At 40.2% G+C, this 17,212-nt stretch overlaps 1 protein-coding gene across 2 annotated transcripts in view; it reads left to right on the top strand.

The window, feature by feature from the left end:
• The window catches only part of CPQ (carboxypeptidase Q), a 356,091-nt gene that overhangs the window by 64,094 nt on the left and 274,785 nt on the right, over positions 1 to 17,212 (top strand). The gene's annotated exons all lie outside the window — the stretch shown is intronic.

Below are 17,212 nucleotides of genomic sequence, written 5' to 3' on the forward strand. Positions count from 1 at the left end.
TTCTCTCTCTTTCTGTCTTCTGTTACTTTAAGAAAGGTGATTGTGTAGGGCCATTTTTTAAATGACGTATATTTAAATATATCACAGCTATTGGTATGTGATATTTATCAGTCCTATCACTTGATAACTTGAAAATTGAGATATATGTTAGGATAGAAAAACTATGACTTCTTTCAAAGTGTCCTCAATGTACAGAATTTCTTAGAATTGGTGAGATAAGGAAAAGAATTGTGTGCATTGAATTGCTTTGAGTTAATTATTTTTACAGGATCTGAGGATTCTAATGCCAGGGTGGCATTCTACCTTTATTTATTAGGACACTGTCTCAGCTTCCTTAGACAATATAAATGTTTAGATCAGAGAGATATTACCAGTCAACAGTGAGCTATCAGTCAGTCTTGAATGTATTTGTGGACTTTTTCCATGGCCGAGGAACTAGTTTATAGAAACTTCGTGGCCTTCTCTAAGCATTTTTTAGAAACATTTAATCTTGTCTAATGCCAAGAGAAAGATCCAAAAGATAAATAGATGTTCAGGTTTTTTAATCATCCTTTTTCATGTAATTCACATACCATAATATTCACCCATTGAAAATACACAATTTAGGGGGGTTTTAGTATATTGACAGAGTTGAGCAACTACCACAATAGTGTAATTGTAGACCATTACCATCAGCCCAAGAAGAAACTCATTGCTTATGCCTCTTGTTCCAGTGAGGCTGTTGCCCTTTTCTGATGGATCTGTGTGCAGTTTGGGAAGTGTTTTCAAGTCTGACCATGTTCTGTTTTGATTGTTTCTGAGTAGGAACATGCACATAGCCTTCCCAATCGCCAGGGTTTACTGTGATCCCAGGAAGGCTTTTCTTGGTTGTTCCTTTCCCTGGTTCTTTCTGTTAAGCGTGCGAATGTTCTGCCATTTTGCTTATTGCTCGTAGTGTCATGAAGCTATCAACAAACTCGTAATTGCTTTCTACCAAGCTCTTCACTGTTTTCAACAATACCCTGGTATATGGAATTCCCCATGTTCTGCTCCAAATAAAGTCACTCCCTGGGTAAGAACTGAAAAGCTCTTCATCTTCCTTTCCTGCTTCTTCCTTGGGAGAACGTCTGTGCTACTTCTCAGGAGGTAGGCACAGAGATAGTGGCCTCTTTCTCCAAGAGTGATATCTCTAGCAGGTGCTAGACATGGAGGGTGGTATCTCTCGGTCTCCTCAGCTTGTTTCTCCCAGGGTGGAACCTCTGCCCGTGAGTGGGCTGCAACAGCGGTGATCGGAGCCCCAGTATTCTTGGCACCTACACGTGCAGTTGGGTTTCTATTATATAAGTAGGGGCTGGGTTGAGGAATGGGACCTCAGTTCTTTTGCAGTAGAGTACCCGGAATAGAGTTTCTGTAACAGGGATCTGGGAATGGGAGAAGGAAGCAGGTCAGGGCCCAAATGCTACAGACTCTCATTATTCTAACTCAGATTTAGTAGGTTTTCCTGAATGAATGTTTCTTTCCTTTTTTTTTTTTTTTTTTTTTGAATATTTTTTTAAAGTTGATTTCAGAGAGGAAGGTGAGAGAGAGAGAGAGAGAGAGAGAGAGAGAGAGAGAGAGAGAGAGAGAAACATCAATGCTGAAAGAGAATCATTGCTTGGCTCTGTATGAATGTTTCTTCATTGGTATGCCCATAGGACAATTTTGAGAGACTTTAAGTGATTTTTTTAAAAAAATAATTTTCCCCAGTTAAATAATTTTGTAAGAGAGATATGCAAAATTTCTTACACTACCATTTTGGAAGTACCACTGTGATGGCCAGTTTTGATCTCTTTGAGGTTGCATGAATAGGTGGTAGAGTCCTCTAAGGTATCAGGGAGCCCCTCAGCCTGAATTGTACAGTGTCAACCAGGAGTTTTGTTCAATTGCCTTCTGTTATACAGGAATCTATGTTAGGAACCAGCATATATGCATATATATTTTTTTCTTCTCTTTTTTTCTTTTTAAGACTTAAAAGTCTAGATTTTTTTTTCCCTGTGAGAAAACCAGCTTCCAAGAGGTTAGGTAGTTTGCTCAAGGTTATACAACTCATAAGAGAGGCCAAGTTCAGGTGTGAACAACTGTCAACTCCAGAGTTTGTGCTTTTAGTCATTAGACTATATTGCCTCACATACAAATATTTTAATGTTATTTCCATTTACAATATTTGTCTTTTTTAGACATCTGACTGAAGCACATCTGTCTCAAAGCTGCTGATAACCTGTAACTGTGAATATATTTCTGTTTGTACCTTTTTGGGGGGACACTTTTCTCATTTTTTTCTTATCCTCATCTTTAATTCTGTAGCTGGGCCGGCTCTTCTCTGGCTATCTGCCTGGTGTAGAAAACTTAGCCAAGTTACTGATTGCTCCTGGGGCCTTCAAGACCCAGGGGAACGGAATTTTACTTACTGGAATCTATTGTTGTGTTCCAAGACTCACTTTCTCCCCACTCCTCATTCCCTGGGGCTCAAAGTAGATAAACAGTTGTCTGGCAACTGAACTATTTTAAGTTCCGAGGAGACTAGAGAGTTAGGCTAGACCAGGTGTGGAAAAATTTGCTCAGGAGATAATGTGAAGTCAGGGCAAAGGGACTTCTAGGTGCAGGGAGTGTGGTGCAGAGCTCATCTCCCAGGAAACCCATGTTGTATCCTTGGTTTAGCCCCCTACGAGTTGTGTGACCTTGGTCTAGTCATTTAATGACTTGGCTGGAATATGAATCTGTCAGGTCTCTTCAAAATTGGATAGGCTGTGATATGTATGAGAATTCACAAGGGATCAGTGAAGCTAGAGTTTATGACAGCAGGATTCTCCCAGGTGTATGCTACAGAGCAGATTGCTTATATAAACAAAGGTAATGTTTTTTTTTTAACTTTCCATTTCTAGGCTGGAGTATTATAGTAAGTGCTAGTTTATTTGTGTCAGGGTTAGGGCTCTGTGAAGAGTTGGAGGAAGACAGATATATAAGCAGGCCAAATAAGATGTGATGCTAAGTAAAACAGTCTTAGCCTAGTACACTTCTGGTGGGAATGTAGACTGGTGCAGCCACTGTGGAAAACAGTATGGAGGTTCCTCAAACAATTAAAAATGGAACTTCCCTTTGACCCAGACATCCTACTTCTAGGAGTATATCCTAAGAATTCCAAAACACCAATCAGAAAGAATATATGTACTCATATGTTCATAATTTTTATAAATAGTGTTATTTACAATAGCTAAGATCTGAAACAGCCCAAGTACACATTTACTCTCCTATCCACAGTGTATCTTAATGTTCTAATCTCTGCACCTTCATCTGCATTGGGTAGTTTTCCTAAATTTGCCAATGTTATGGGCTAATAGTGATATTTCACTATTATTTTACTTTGTATTCCTTTGCTTATTGGTGAGGTTAATATTTTATAGGTTACTTGTAGCTTTCTCATTCAAATTATCTGTGAATATTCCTTGCCCAGTTTTCTGTTGGTGCTTTAATGATGTTCTAGGATGCATAGGAACTCATCTACACTAATAAAAGAGAAACATGCAAATGGACCATACCTCTGCTACACCCACAAGCCATGCCCACAAGCCAATCAGGAGCAAGTATGCAAATTAACCCAACCAAGATGGCTGCAGCCACGGAGCGAGCAGGAGGCTTGGGTTTCCCTGGCGATGGAGGAAGCCAAGCTTCCTGGCTGGCCCTGGCCTCCACTCAAGGCTACAAAGTTTCAATTATAGAAGATAAATAAATCCCAGATACCAGGGCCTCTGCTTGGGTCACCAGGGGGCATGGCCAGCCTGCAAACCACCACAGGCCCCTCGCCCAGGCCACCCCACGCCCCAAGAGAACCCCCACCCTGATCCGGGACACTCTTCAGGGCAAACCAGCCAGCCCCCACCCATGCACCAGGCCTCTATCCTATCTAATAAAAGAGTAATATGCAAATTGACCGTCCCTCCAACACACAAGATGGCTGCCCACATGTGGACACAAGATGGCCACCACAAGAGGGGCAGCAGGGGAGGGCAGTTGGGAGGGACCTGGCCTGTAAAGGAGGGCAGTTGGGGGCTATCAAGCCTGCAGGGGAGGGCAGTTAGGGGTGACCAGTCCTGCGGGGGAGGGCAATTAGGGGTAATCAGGCTGGCAGGGGAGCAGTTAGGCATCAATCAGGCTGGCAGGGGAGTGGTTAGGGGGTGATCAGGCTGGCAGGCAGAAGCGGTTTGGGGCAATCAGGAAGGCAGGCAGGCGAGCAGTTGGGAGCCAGCAGTCCTGGATTGTGAGAGGGATGTCCCAGATTGGAGATGGTGCAGGCTGGGCTGAGGGACCCCCCCCCCCCCCCCCGTGCACGAATTTTGTGCACCGGGCCTCTAGTTACATAATAAAGATTTAAATTCTTTCATTGTTGTTTGATTCAAATTGAGATGGTTTGTATTAATCCATCACCTCCTTTTTATTTCTTCTTAATAGTTTATTTGTTTCTCATACTTAAGGAGGTCTGGCTGGCTGGCTGTCAGTATAGTTAAAAGATAAGAAAACAGCAAAGTTGATTAATTTCTGCTCCCTCTGCTATCAAAGTGCTCTAAGAAACTGAGCTATTTAGCTCAGTTTACACCAATGTTGGAACATTAACCTCATGATTTATGGTTCACAGATTGGTGGGAGACTTGCTTTTGAAACTTCACTCACAAACTTTAGGTCCCAATCTAGGTAGGCTTGGATTTTGAGCTCTGTGTACTGATTAGTACTTCTGCTAGTTCCTGTCAAAGTGTGTGTACCTCATGCCTGTTCTTTATGGAAATGATTTAGGAGAGGGAGGAAGAAGAGGTAGAGTTAGCACTAGACTGGGCCTAATGTGTACAGCCGAAGGGTAGTTAATGTTCAGTTGTGGAACCACTCTACCTGGGTTAAAGTTAAAGCAGACATGGGTATATTACAGGATTTTAAGTCGTTTACAGAATCATTGGGCAAGCTAATGAGGCAGATTTTAACATTTTGGGAATGAATTTGAGAATTGTTCTGTAGAACCAGGCCACCAAGACTGCTATTGCCTTTCCTAGATGGAGCAGTGGCCTCTGTCAGAAAGCTGCTGTGGAAAATCCAGACGTTTTCATAGTTGTGCTTGTCTCTGAAACAGAAGCAGCAGGAAAAAACAGCCTCCACCCAATTTCTACCTTCCAGATCTTGTTCAAGCGCATATGATTGGTGAAGCTTAAATTACTTCTAGCACTCTAGCGTAGGAAGCCCTATAAATGTAGATTTTAGTATTTATAGACAAAAAGGTACATTTAAAGGAGATTGGAGTGGATAATGAATGCCAATTATCGTGGATTTAATTGAACTAAGAAAATAAAGGAGAGTAATAGTGAGATGAAGTGGGGGCATAGCCCCCTGGCAGATATAGTTTGAAGAAAAATGTTCTAGGCGATCGTCAATTTTGCCGTGTAAATTAAAGTAGGTTCTCCTTTATCTTTTCTACTATTTCCCCCTTATTTATTTGCATGCTTCCCTTTCCTAGGCGTTATCTTAAATATTGGCATTTTCAAAGATTTCTGCCTAAAAACATTATCCTTAAGTAGCATGATCCAGTCCCATGGTTTTAAGTACCAACTATATACTTATGACTTCTAAATGTTCGTATATGTCACTCATTTGTATCTGCATTTCCAAGAATGACTGGATGTTCTGTGAGCCTTGCAAACTCAGCATCCTGTCTCTCCTATTCCTCATGTTCATCAATACTATTGACATCTACCCTGGCACCCATGCTCAGAGCCTCAAAAGTCTAGCACCTGATATGTTATCCTGGTTTCATGCTGTCATCCTCTGTCTGCAATGCTCATCTTTAGGGATTTAGCTCAAACGTCTCCTCCTCTAAGGAGACTTTTTCAGTGCTTGCTTATCTCCAAAGCATTGTCTATTCATTCCCTTTCTCCCTGCACAGTTAAAGCTCTTTTCACTGAACTATAGACATCTGGGGGCTAATTCAGCCTATCATTTCTGACAGTTTCTTCTCAAGAAATGTCTGCTTCGTGAAGGTAGGTAAACTGCAGTTTTTTTTAAAGCTCAATTTTGAAATCACTCGTCTAGAATACATAGGATCAGTTTTAGATACTAAATTTTAAAGACAGACTGTGCTCATACCCAGACCAACCTTGAAAACAAAGCACATTTATATTCAAACTAGAGGCCCAGTGCATGGATTTGTGCACATTGAAAGGAAATTAATTAGAAGGTGGTCGGCAGGGCAGGACTGGGCGAGATGGGCCAGACATGCCCTGGAGCCAACCTCCCGCAGTCCCTCCTTGGCCAGCCACACCTGGGGCAGCGCCAGGGCTCGAAGGGCCTCTGCGGAGTAAGTGGGGTCCCTCCGGCAGGTGGGGTCCCTTAACCTGGCCTGCAGGGATTGGGCCGAAACCAGCAATCTGACATCTCCTGAGGGATCTTGGAGTGCGAGAGGGCACTCTGCAAAGTTGCTGTCACTCGGCAGCTCCTGCATTGAGCATCTGTCCCTTGGTGGTCCGTGCGCATCAGACCTACCAGCTGGTCGGCTGGTTGCTTAGCCTTTTATATATATAGATTTGAAAAGCTCTTCCCCTTGCAGTTTGTCAAGCAGTTGAGCATACTGAGCTTGGGACAGGAGACAATGTCAGGGTGAACATACGCGAGGGATTCACACCCTCAAAGAAAAGTGTACCTCTTGTGTCCTCCGGTGTCCTTGCTCCTTTTACAAGTCACTCTGCTGAGACCGTGGCTGCATCTTGAGGTTGCTGTTGAATCCAGAGAGTGTTAATCTTGTCCTCATTTGTATTCTGCTCAGTTTTACCAAACTAAAGGTTTATTAGTTAGTGACTTTTAGGAAGGTTGGTAAGATTGCTACAATATAACTATATTTTATGAAAATGGAGGAAAAGCTCCTTTTAAGTTGACATCTTTTTTTCACTAAAGGAAGAAAAACAAAATTCGTGAAGTGGTGAAGTGGAGCCTGGTAGTTGAGCTGTAGCTGCCAGGTAGCTGCGAGGGTTTGTTGTGGGATCACAGTGAGCCTGGATACACAGAGAATGGAAAATTCCTGATCCTTGTCATCACAGAGTTTGGCTCATAGCCCTCTCCTCTCAAAGACAGAGTTCTCTGGTGTTTCTGATTTTGTTTTCTACTTCTGTCCCTCCTTAGGGAGAGAAATTCAACGTATTTTTGCTAAAACTTTCTAGAGCTGAATTTTGGAACATCAGAGGACAAACTCCTCATGCGAGACTTGTAGGAGTTTGTCCTGTAGGAGTTAGACTTCTTTATCAATCTAATTATAGATCAAATATTTCCTCCATCCACCTGTTTACTACTTCATGGTGCCCACAAGAGGTGGAACAGACAAGAGCTTAGAAGTTCTAGGTAGGAGTTCTTTGTCCTTAACGCTTTTCCAGGGTCTCATGGAGGTCAACATTCTTAACCTTTTAAGCCTCAGTTTCCTTGTCTTCAAATGAGCCAATACTGTCTACTTCAAAGGTGATATTCAAAATATCTGACAGCCGGTGTGGCCTGGCTTTTGGCCGGTCAGACTGATGCCATATGCATCTGGTAAGGTTGTTCCCGACACATACCAGCTGAATGTCACCCAGGACTATTTGACGGAGTTGCTCTAAGGGTAAGATAGAATCATGCATGTGAACGTACTTTGAAAACTGCAAGGGGTACATAAGTCTGTGCTACTAGTGCAAAATGCATGCATTGGGCCAGACATTTGAGAAGTGCTTTGGGCTGTTTGACCAAAAAAAATTTTTTTAATGAGAATAAAGAATCATTGCCTTATAGTTTCAACTTATTTAAAAACCAGTTTCCTATAAAGTTAAACAAATGCTTATTATACAACCCAGCAATTTCACTCCTAGGTATTTTCCCAAGAGAAATAAAAACATACACCCACGTAAAGGATTGTATGTGAATATTCATCATAGTTTTATTCCTAATAACTAAAAGCTGGCAGTGACTCACATGTCCATCACCCGGTGAATGGATAAACACACTGTGATGCATCCGTATAGTGGAATACTAATCAGCAACACAAAGGAATGAGCGACTGATGGGCACCACAACACAGATGAATCTCAAAAGCATGAGGCCGAGTGAAAGAAGACAGACACAAAACATTATATACCATACAATTCCATGTATGTAAAATTCCATTAGAGGCAAAAGTTTAGTGACAGAAGATTGACTGACTGCAAGAGGCGTGAGGGAACTTGATGATGTGTTGGCAAATCTCTATGTCTTGATTATGGTGGTGGTTACATGACTATATATATATATATATATATATATATATATATATATATATTTATCAAAACTCATTGAATTGTACATTGAAAATTGATCAGGTTTACTTTTTGTAAATTATACTTCAATAAGAAGCTGATAAAAAATTGAAGTAGGTAAAATAGTTTGCTTGTAAAAAATAAGTAGAAAATGTATTGTTGAAAGAGAAAGGAGAAACATTATATTACAAATCAAAATAGCTCCCCTTTATAGTTTATATATTTCAATTTTGGCTTTTGAGTAATAAATTTCAGCCTCATCTCTTGCATTGAGCACTAGTCTCTAGCAGCACCTAACTTGCTATGAAGTCCTCCAAGCCCACTGTATTGTTTCTCTTTTTGCTGTCCTTTGCTTATGCTGAACACTTGCCTGGAATAGCTTCCTCCTCTGCCCTGCCCTGGGACCCCATGTCCTGTCCTCTCTCCCTCACCTGGCTAACTCCTGCTTACCCTTGATGAGTCAGCTTGGAATTCGTCTTCTCCAGGAGGTTTTCCTTGATTTTTCCTCTCTCCTGCACATTGGGATACATTTGGTTATCTCTGCTAGCTTTATCATTCCATTCACGAGATTACTCTATAATTAGTTCTTTCCTAAAAGAAAGTAATCTTTTAAAGAAGTTGGTCACCATATCTTACACATTTTTTTTATCCCTATTGCCCAGCACATTGCTGATGGTCTATAAATGTTTGAGAATAAATATATGAGAATGTCTCAGGGTATTGTGGTAAGGCAGTGTTAGATTGTGAAAAGAACGGAAAAGAAGGAAGATCTCATTGAATCTTTATTTTAAAAATTAATTTCAGAGAGGAATGAAGAGGGAGAGAGAGAAACATCAATGATGAAAGAGAGAATCGGCTGACTCCTGCACACCCACTACTGGGGATCAAGCCCACAACCTGGCCGTGTGTCCTGACCAGGAATCAAACTGTGACCTCCTGGTTCAGAGGTTGACACTCAACCACTGAGCCACACCGGCCAGGGCAATCTCATTGAATCTTAATCTCTCAGTAGTTAGAGTAACTTTTGTTTAATAACTTACTTTTTGTTTATACGTTGTTTAATGTGTAGGCCTCAGCTTTCTCCAACAGAAAATGAAGAAATAGTCTTATGTACTGAATAGGATTGCTGTGAAACATGAATAAGAGGATGCATGTGAAAGCACTCTATGTAATAGCACAGTTTGCACACGAGTTATTACTGTATCCTTGGAAGAGTGTAATTTCTCAGCTCTAGAATATAGTAATGCAAAACCAAACCACATAGGTAAAGTCTGTTTACCAGTTTGGCTACTTAAGCATAGCCTCAGCTTTACACTGATACATTCCCCTAGCTCCTTGTTACAACGTCCTTGTTAGAACATCTAGTTAGGACATCCTCTGCTTGTGAGAGACATCTATTGTCTTGTCATATCTATTCACTCTGTGTTATTTCTCACTGAAGCAATTGCCAAACCAGTCTGTGAAAATTTTCAAGACTTAGCTCTTGTTTTATTTATTTTGGGGACCTCTACAGTACTTAATAAAAAGCACTGCACCCAGAAATGCTAAAATGACAAACCAAGTAGAGCATAACATAGAACTCTAGAGAAATGTTATCCAGTTTTCTTTAAGAAGGCTAGCTTTCAAAGTAAAATTGTAATTGCATTTTATTTTTAGAGTCTGCTCAAATAATTTTGGGTCACCACAGAAACTTTCCCAGTTTAAGCTAATAAAAATGTTCCAGATCTTTGGAAGTCTACTGATGTCTTCATTTGGAACTTTGTAAGATGGAAGAATTCCACTGTATCTAAGATTAATTTCCACAAGTCTCTAAGTCTGAACTGTAGCATGTTATCTATGTGGCACACGAGTTATTATTATGTCCTGGGAAGAGTGTAATTTCTTCTAGCATTGCATAAACATTTTCAATATTTTACCTTGATTATAGGAAGAATGGCCATGTGCCCTGACCAGGAATCCTACCTTATTTTTAGGTAACAGATCAAGGCCTACGCCCTTGATCGACTCTAATTGGCTAGATTCATCATCATTTTTAGTCTTTACTAACCTTATTGGCGTTCTTTGGAATATAATGGGAGAAAATCTAATTAGGTATATACATTTTGAGGTACATTAAGAGTACATCAAATAATATTGTAGGTAATATAGCTTTTGAAACATAGGATAAATAAATGAAACTGACAAGAAAATGTGAGAGATACTGAAATACTTTGCTGGCATAGTAAGCTATACAAATATGAGATGGAACTATAATGGAAAGCAAAACAAGTCTATATTATAGTTATTTTTAATAAATTTCTATTTCCAAGTTATTTAAACCTAATCTTGGTAAGCAATTTAAAATAATTTGCTGACTTGTTTACTTAACCTTTCAAATATGCCAAAGACCACTAACTTCTTGCAACATTTACAGATAGCTATCCAAACGTGTTCTTGGTTAGGATGTGAAAATATTTGGGGAATAAATGTAGTACTTACGCTTATTTACTTTACGTAAATTGGAATTTCCCATGAGTATAAATTGGAGGAAGTAGAAAGAAAGAGGAACTTGAATCTAAACCAAATATTTGTTTATGAGCTTTATTTAGAAATCCACATTAGTGACTCTGATAGTTGGGATATTAACCTAATAATTACTTCTGTAGAAAGAGAAAAATGGTATTATTTTCTTATACCATTATATGTTTCTTACGAGGAAATTCTCTTTGGAATATCCAAAGAGAAATACTATATTTTTAACAAATGGTTTCTTTTCGATATTCAAATATAGAAATATTTACACTACTTTATTGCAGCCTAGCTTTTTTTAACAGGTATTTTTCTGTTTATACTCTCCCTTTCCTCCAAAACAAAACAAAATAAAACAAAACAAATGAACAAAAAAAACAAACTAGCATCCTAACTTCTCGGAGCTCTGTGTGCTTTCAAGATGGATTGGCATCCTTACCGGGTTACATGCCATAGCAAAGATTTTCCCAGCCATTCATCTTTAATTACGTTTAAATTTACATTAATTTAAAAAGGATTAAAGGCCCCTTCAAAAATGATGTTCCTATTCACTAAACAGCATGTATTAATTTATAGCCGCTTATTGAAAAAAATGTGGTTAGTCTATGTCTCTTGCCTCATACATAATAAAGAACTCTTTTTGAAAGTAATTGCTGAAAAATATTGCTTGCGGTATCAAAATGTTAGTGTGATGGGGAGGTAGCATTTTTGCGCTTAGCAGACTGCTTTGAATGTCTCAGCTGCAAAGATAAAACTGGATAAGGATAGCTAAGGCGGGGGGCGGGGCACGATAGAGCAGTTAGACGAGGCCTTAGATAATGAAGTCCTTGAGAACAGGAGTGGGGTCTTCGGTAGTGCCTGGGCAGCGCCATTCCCACAGGAGGGATGGACAGCGATGCTAAGGACAGCCTTACTACGAGGACAGCCAAGAGACAAACAAATCAGAGGATGATCTTAGAAAATGCTAAATCCTTCTTCTCAAGGTCTTCCTCTCAAGCTGAGCTGGTCTCTGGTTTTCTGACCATATGTTATTTCTCCTCTGTATATATAAAAAAGAAACAACATGCTCATTCAAAAGAAAGCTAAAATGTTAGTCATCAAGCCCGACAGTGATTTGGGCCCTGACTCAAATAGCGTGAGAGACTTCTTCCTGTGATGTTCGTCCTGTGGGGTTAGGTCAGAAAGATGTGGTTACAAAACAAGCTGAGATTTTATTTTGTTCATGTCTTACTCATAAATCTCCAGTGTCTTCCCTTCCCCACAATGACAATAGGGAAATGTCTAAACACTGCAATTTAGGTTTCAGGTAGAGGCCTTCTAGAATTTGTCTCCAATGTAAGCATTAACATTTACCACCTTCCAACTTGAAATTCCAGGTAGCTCACTGTTATCGAAAAAGATGGGGTTCTTGGCATACTGTTGGAATAAGCATTTCCAGAGGCCCCCAACAGGAGGATGAGACTTGGTAGGAAGCTTTATTTCCATGGAATCACACCCCTGGTTTTCCAAAATCCCGCTTCCCTCAGTCCAGTAATAGAAGTGTAACTGGGGTTTCAGTAGAGCTAAAATCTGAGCCAGTGTCCAGATTTTGCTTCCCATGTTGGAGCTGGGTCCAGTTCAGTATCTATCTAGCTGCAGTCCATTAGTCCATTGCATGTGGGGTCCACATGGCTGTGGGCCATAGGGGTGAATGCAAGGAAGCAGGTGCAAGAGCCTCATAAGCCCAGAGTCATTTGAGTCCCAAGAGAGCCAAGAACATGGAAGACTGAACTCCTTTGTTCAGGGGTAATGTATCCCAAATCTTTGTACCCTGGCAGTAGCCCCATCCATTCTGGCCAATGACCTCTGTTCCCAGATGTGACTGACAGAAAGCACCTTCCCTATGTCATCCCAACTTTCCTGGGCATGTGTCTATCTTCCCTTTGTTGGACCCCTGGGGAGTGTAAAGTTGTAGCTTCCTGGTGAAGCTGCCCAAATGCCATGCCTATAATATCTGGCCTTCCCTTTCCTCTTTTTCTAATCTTAATAACTAATTAATTAAAACCACTCTCCTATATAGTTAAGACATATTCTAGGCATTTCAGTGGGAAGGAGAGAATAAGCTAAAGCTAGAAGAGGGTGAGGCCTGGGGAATGCTAACAGAGATTAGCACCCAGATCATTAATTCAAGGGAGCCTGGAGAACGGGGGTGCTGCTCACACTGGCAATATTTCCGAGGTGAGGGAACAGTGCTTGTTTAAGTGATTGTGTTCGGATAGTGTGACATTTCTTATTGCCAGGCTGTCTGTGAGCTGATATATTAGGTTCCAGAAGAAGGAGCCAGTTCCAAAAGACAGGTGGGAATTAAGTGAGGAACTCAGGACAGCAGACTGTCAGTCTGGTGGTCAGGGCTGGACTTCAGTCCTTGAAATTACCATGAAAACCATGTCCCAAGGGATATGCAGCCACACTGGCCTCAGTAGGTAGGGGTTAGGGTGGGAGTAGATGACAGTTCACATTGATACCTAAAACTCTTACCACCCTGGCATATCAGACAACAGATAAAATGCGTCATACTATCCCAGAGAGTTCTCTGGCACACCGCCAGGGCCCTGGGTAGGGCAGAGCCTATAGGGGACTAGCTTTTAATTGTACAAGACAAGGTCTTTCAGGGACTGACATCCACCTGCTCGGAATTCTTTTAGCTTTGTAACAGGCCTCTTTATGATACATGGGTAGTCATGTGTTACTTATGATTATTTTATCATTTCCAGTTAATTTATATACTTCAGACTAAGAAATGTCTTATATTTGTTTTTTATTCTGTTTAGGCTTTACTCAAGTATTAAGTACTTCTTGAATGAATAACACATTTGGGGGCATTGTCCTGTCTGCCTACCTAAATCAAGGATGAGACCAAACAATAAGCCCAATTTTAATTAAGTTAGTTTTTAATTCCTTTAATGGACAGAAATTCAATCTATTGGTTTCCTTAGCTCTATTTCCACCACCTCTGGCTCCCCCTCTCCTCCCATAAATGGGATGCAAAACCCAGGGACTCTTTATCTCTTAGATTGGGGATTGTGAGTCCTGTGAAGGTAACTACTAGTAAGTGCCTTTCTTTCTGATTATTTTGGAAACAACATATTTTCACCGGAAATACTAGAAGCTTGAAAGCCAAAGGCTTTTGGCACAAACCTGGGAAAGGGATTCTAGATAGATGCATGCTCCTCATTCCAATTTCAGAAATTCAGGCTACATTGAAGGAAGCAATCTGTTCGCTTTGGTAAAATTAGGCATTAGGGCTATTTAAGGGTTAATGAATGAACTATGCTAATCTGACTCTAGATATTTTCATTTCTCTAAATCTTGCCCTTAGCATATAAATTATTTCGATACATGATTTTTTTAACTCTTATATTTTCACTCATCACATAGACTTTTATTGGACACCTGCTAATATGCTATTTGGGTGCAGGTGCTGTTGATATAGAAAGGAGTACACCATTGCTGACAACAGGGGCTCACAGTCCTCCCTGGCATCATGTGATGCACTCTCAGTAATACAGAGATGAGCCCTTTAGCAACTGATGCATATATTTTACAAAGTGGTATAGTCATACAATTGAACATTATTTTGGCAATAAAAAGGAATTAAATGTTAATGCATGCTAAAATATGAACGAATCTCAAAAGCATTAGGACAAGTTGAAAAATCCTGTCACAAAAGACTTTGTTTTGTATGATTTCATTTAAATAAAATGTCCAGAATAGGCAAGTTCGTAAAGACAGAAAATAGATTAGTGGCTTGCTAGGGACTGAGGGTGCATGCGGGTGGAGACTGGCTGCTAAGGGTACAGTGTCTGTCTTGGGGGTGTTGAAATGTTCTTAAATGTATTGTGGTGATGGTTGCATCGCTCTATGAATATACTAAAATCATTGAATAATAATCTTTAAATGGATGTATTGTATGTTAAGTGAATTTAATCTCAATAAAGCTATGAGAGAAAGAGAGAGGCAGAGAGAGACAGACACAGAGAAATGGAAAGAGTAGATAGGTCTTTCAAAAAATTGCCTCTACTTCCCTTGCCTTGGGGTCAAATTCTACCCAAAAACATTTGACAACATTTATTTGCAAAGATATATGCACCCCATGTTCATTAGAGCATAGTTCATGGTGGCCAAGACATGGAAACAGCCTAAGTGTCTTTTGATAAATGATTGGCTAAAGAAGATGTGGCACATATATACAATGGAATAAGATGAAATACTACCATTTGCAACAACATGGATAGACCTTGAGAATATCATGCTAAGGGAAATAAGTCAGAAAAAGTCAAGAATCAAATGATTTCAGTCATAAGTGGAATATAAAATTGAAAGCAACAAATGAACAAACAAGAAAAACAAACAAAAACTCATAGACACAGACAACAGTATGGTGGTTACCAGAGAGAAGGGAGTTGGGGGAAGTAAAAGGGAAAGGGGGTCAAGTATATGTTGACAGAAGATGATTTGACTTTGGATGGTGGGCAATATACAGATCACGTATCACAGAAATGTACACTTAAAATCTACACAATCTATTAACCAATGTCACCCTAATAAATTTAATTAAAAAATATACCTGTAAAGAACTCATTCAGCAAATGTTTGAGGGCCGACTATTCGCCATGCACTGTTCTTCCGTTTATTGTAGAACAAATTCTAATTCCTTACCATGACCCACAAGGCCCCTGTATGATATGGTCCTTGTCTTTTTCTCAAATTTTATCTCATGTTCCTCTTCGCCTTTTCTCATTACACTCCAGCCACAATAATCTTCCTTCAGTTCCTCAGAATAATTTTCCTGCCTCATGGCCTCTGGAAGGAGTACTCTTGTCTCCACTTTCCTTAGTGATAGCTCCTTAGTATAAACCTCCAATCTCCACTTAAATCCCTCTTCAGAGAGGTCTTTCCCAATCACCAAATCCCAAGGAGATTTCTGTCCCCCTCATTCTTCAGTAAGCTTGGAATGAAAGAAAACCCCAAATAATGCGGCCTAAGCAAGACAGAAGTTCCTTTCTTTGTCATGTAAAATTCTAGATAACTATGTTCCATGGGTTATTAACCCAGACTCCTGTCCAGACATTACTTTCCAACCCTACCTCACGGCAAGATAGCATCTTTATCTGCATTGGAGTGATCAAGAAGGAGACAAGGGGAGGAGGAAGACATGCCCCACCCCACATGTAACAGGGTCATACTTAGCTATAGAGAAATTGGAAAATGAAGCTTTTTTTCTAGGTAGTCATGTTCCCAGCAATTAGTAAACAGTTCTACTACTAAAGGAAAGAGAGAAATGGACATGGGGGAAAAGGAAAACAGTGTCCCCACAGATTATACTTGTGATAGAAATAGATTCTTGTCTGTTATTATATTACATAACACTTTCTTTTATTATGGTTTCTATTAAAATACTTTATTCAAACAAAGCAAACAATGGAAATTATCATATATAAAGTTTATATATAATGGCTATGCATACTATTTTGAGCATAATTTAAAGAAATACAAACACCTGTGAACATTTGAACTTTCGTCTTCACTAAGTTACAATTTTTCTTAGCACTTCCTAATTCCCTTGGCTATTCCCCAGAGTTAGGTAGAAAGCTTTCCTATCTGCTCTGAATATTTAGAGTAGTAAGCCTCAACCATGGCTTCACATTAGAATCACAAAGCTTTTTAAAACCCTAATCCAGAGAATGTAGCCCAGAATAATTAAATCAGAATTTCTGGAGGTGAGACACAAGTATATTAATTTCCTACAACGGCCATAACAAATTACTACAAACTCATTGACTTAAACAACCAGAATTTATCTCCCTCACAGTAGTCTGAAATCAGTGTCGGCAGGGCCAAGCTCGCATTCTCCCCCCCCCCCCCCCCCCCCCCCTCTCGCGCGCTCTCTCTCTCTCTCACTCTCACTCTCTCGGGGTTTTAGGGGAGGATTCTTCCTTGCTTCTCCTTAGCTTCTGGTGGTTGCCAGCAATCCTTGGCATTCCTTGACTTGTAGTTGCATCACTTCAATCTCTGTCCATGTTGTCACATGGTCTTCCCGGTGACACATCTACCTCTGTATTCAAGTCATCCTCTCCCTTCTCTTATAACACACTATCTGCAAAGACCTTATTTCAAAGTAGGTCACATTCACAAGCTGCTGGAGGTTAGGACTTCAGCATATCACTCTTGGGGAACACAATTGAGCCCACCGCACAGACCTGTTATTTTGATTCCCTAAGATGATTATGTGGCTTAGTAGCTAATGCAGAGAGCCATTTCTTCCAGAATCGTCTCTCAAACTTTAATAGGCATGTGAGTCACCTGCAGGTCTTTTTTAAATGCAGGATCTGATACTCTAGTTCTGAGGTGAGGTTTGGGAC

The sequence above is a fragment of the Eptesicus fuscus genome, chromosome 19 (genome assembly GCF_027574615.1).
Source record: "Eptesicus fuscus isolate TK198812 chromosome 19, DD_ASM_mEF_20220401, whole genome shotgun sequence".
NCBI classification, from domain to species: domain Eukaryota; kingdom Metazoa; phylum Chordata; class Mammalia; order Chiroptera; family Vespertilionidae; genus Eptesicus; species Eptesicus fuscus.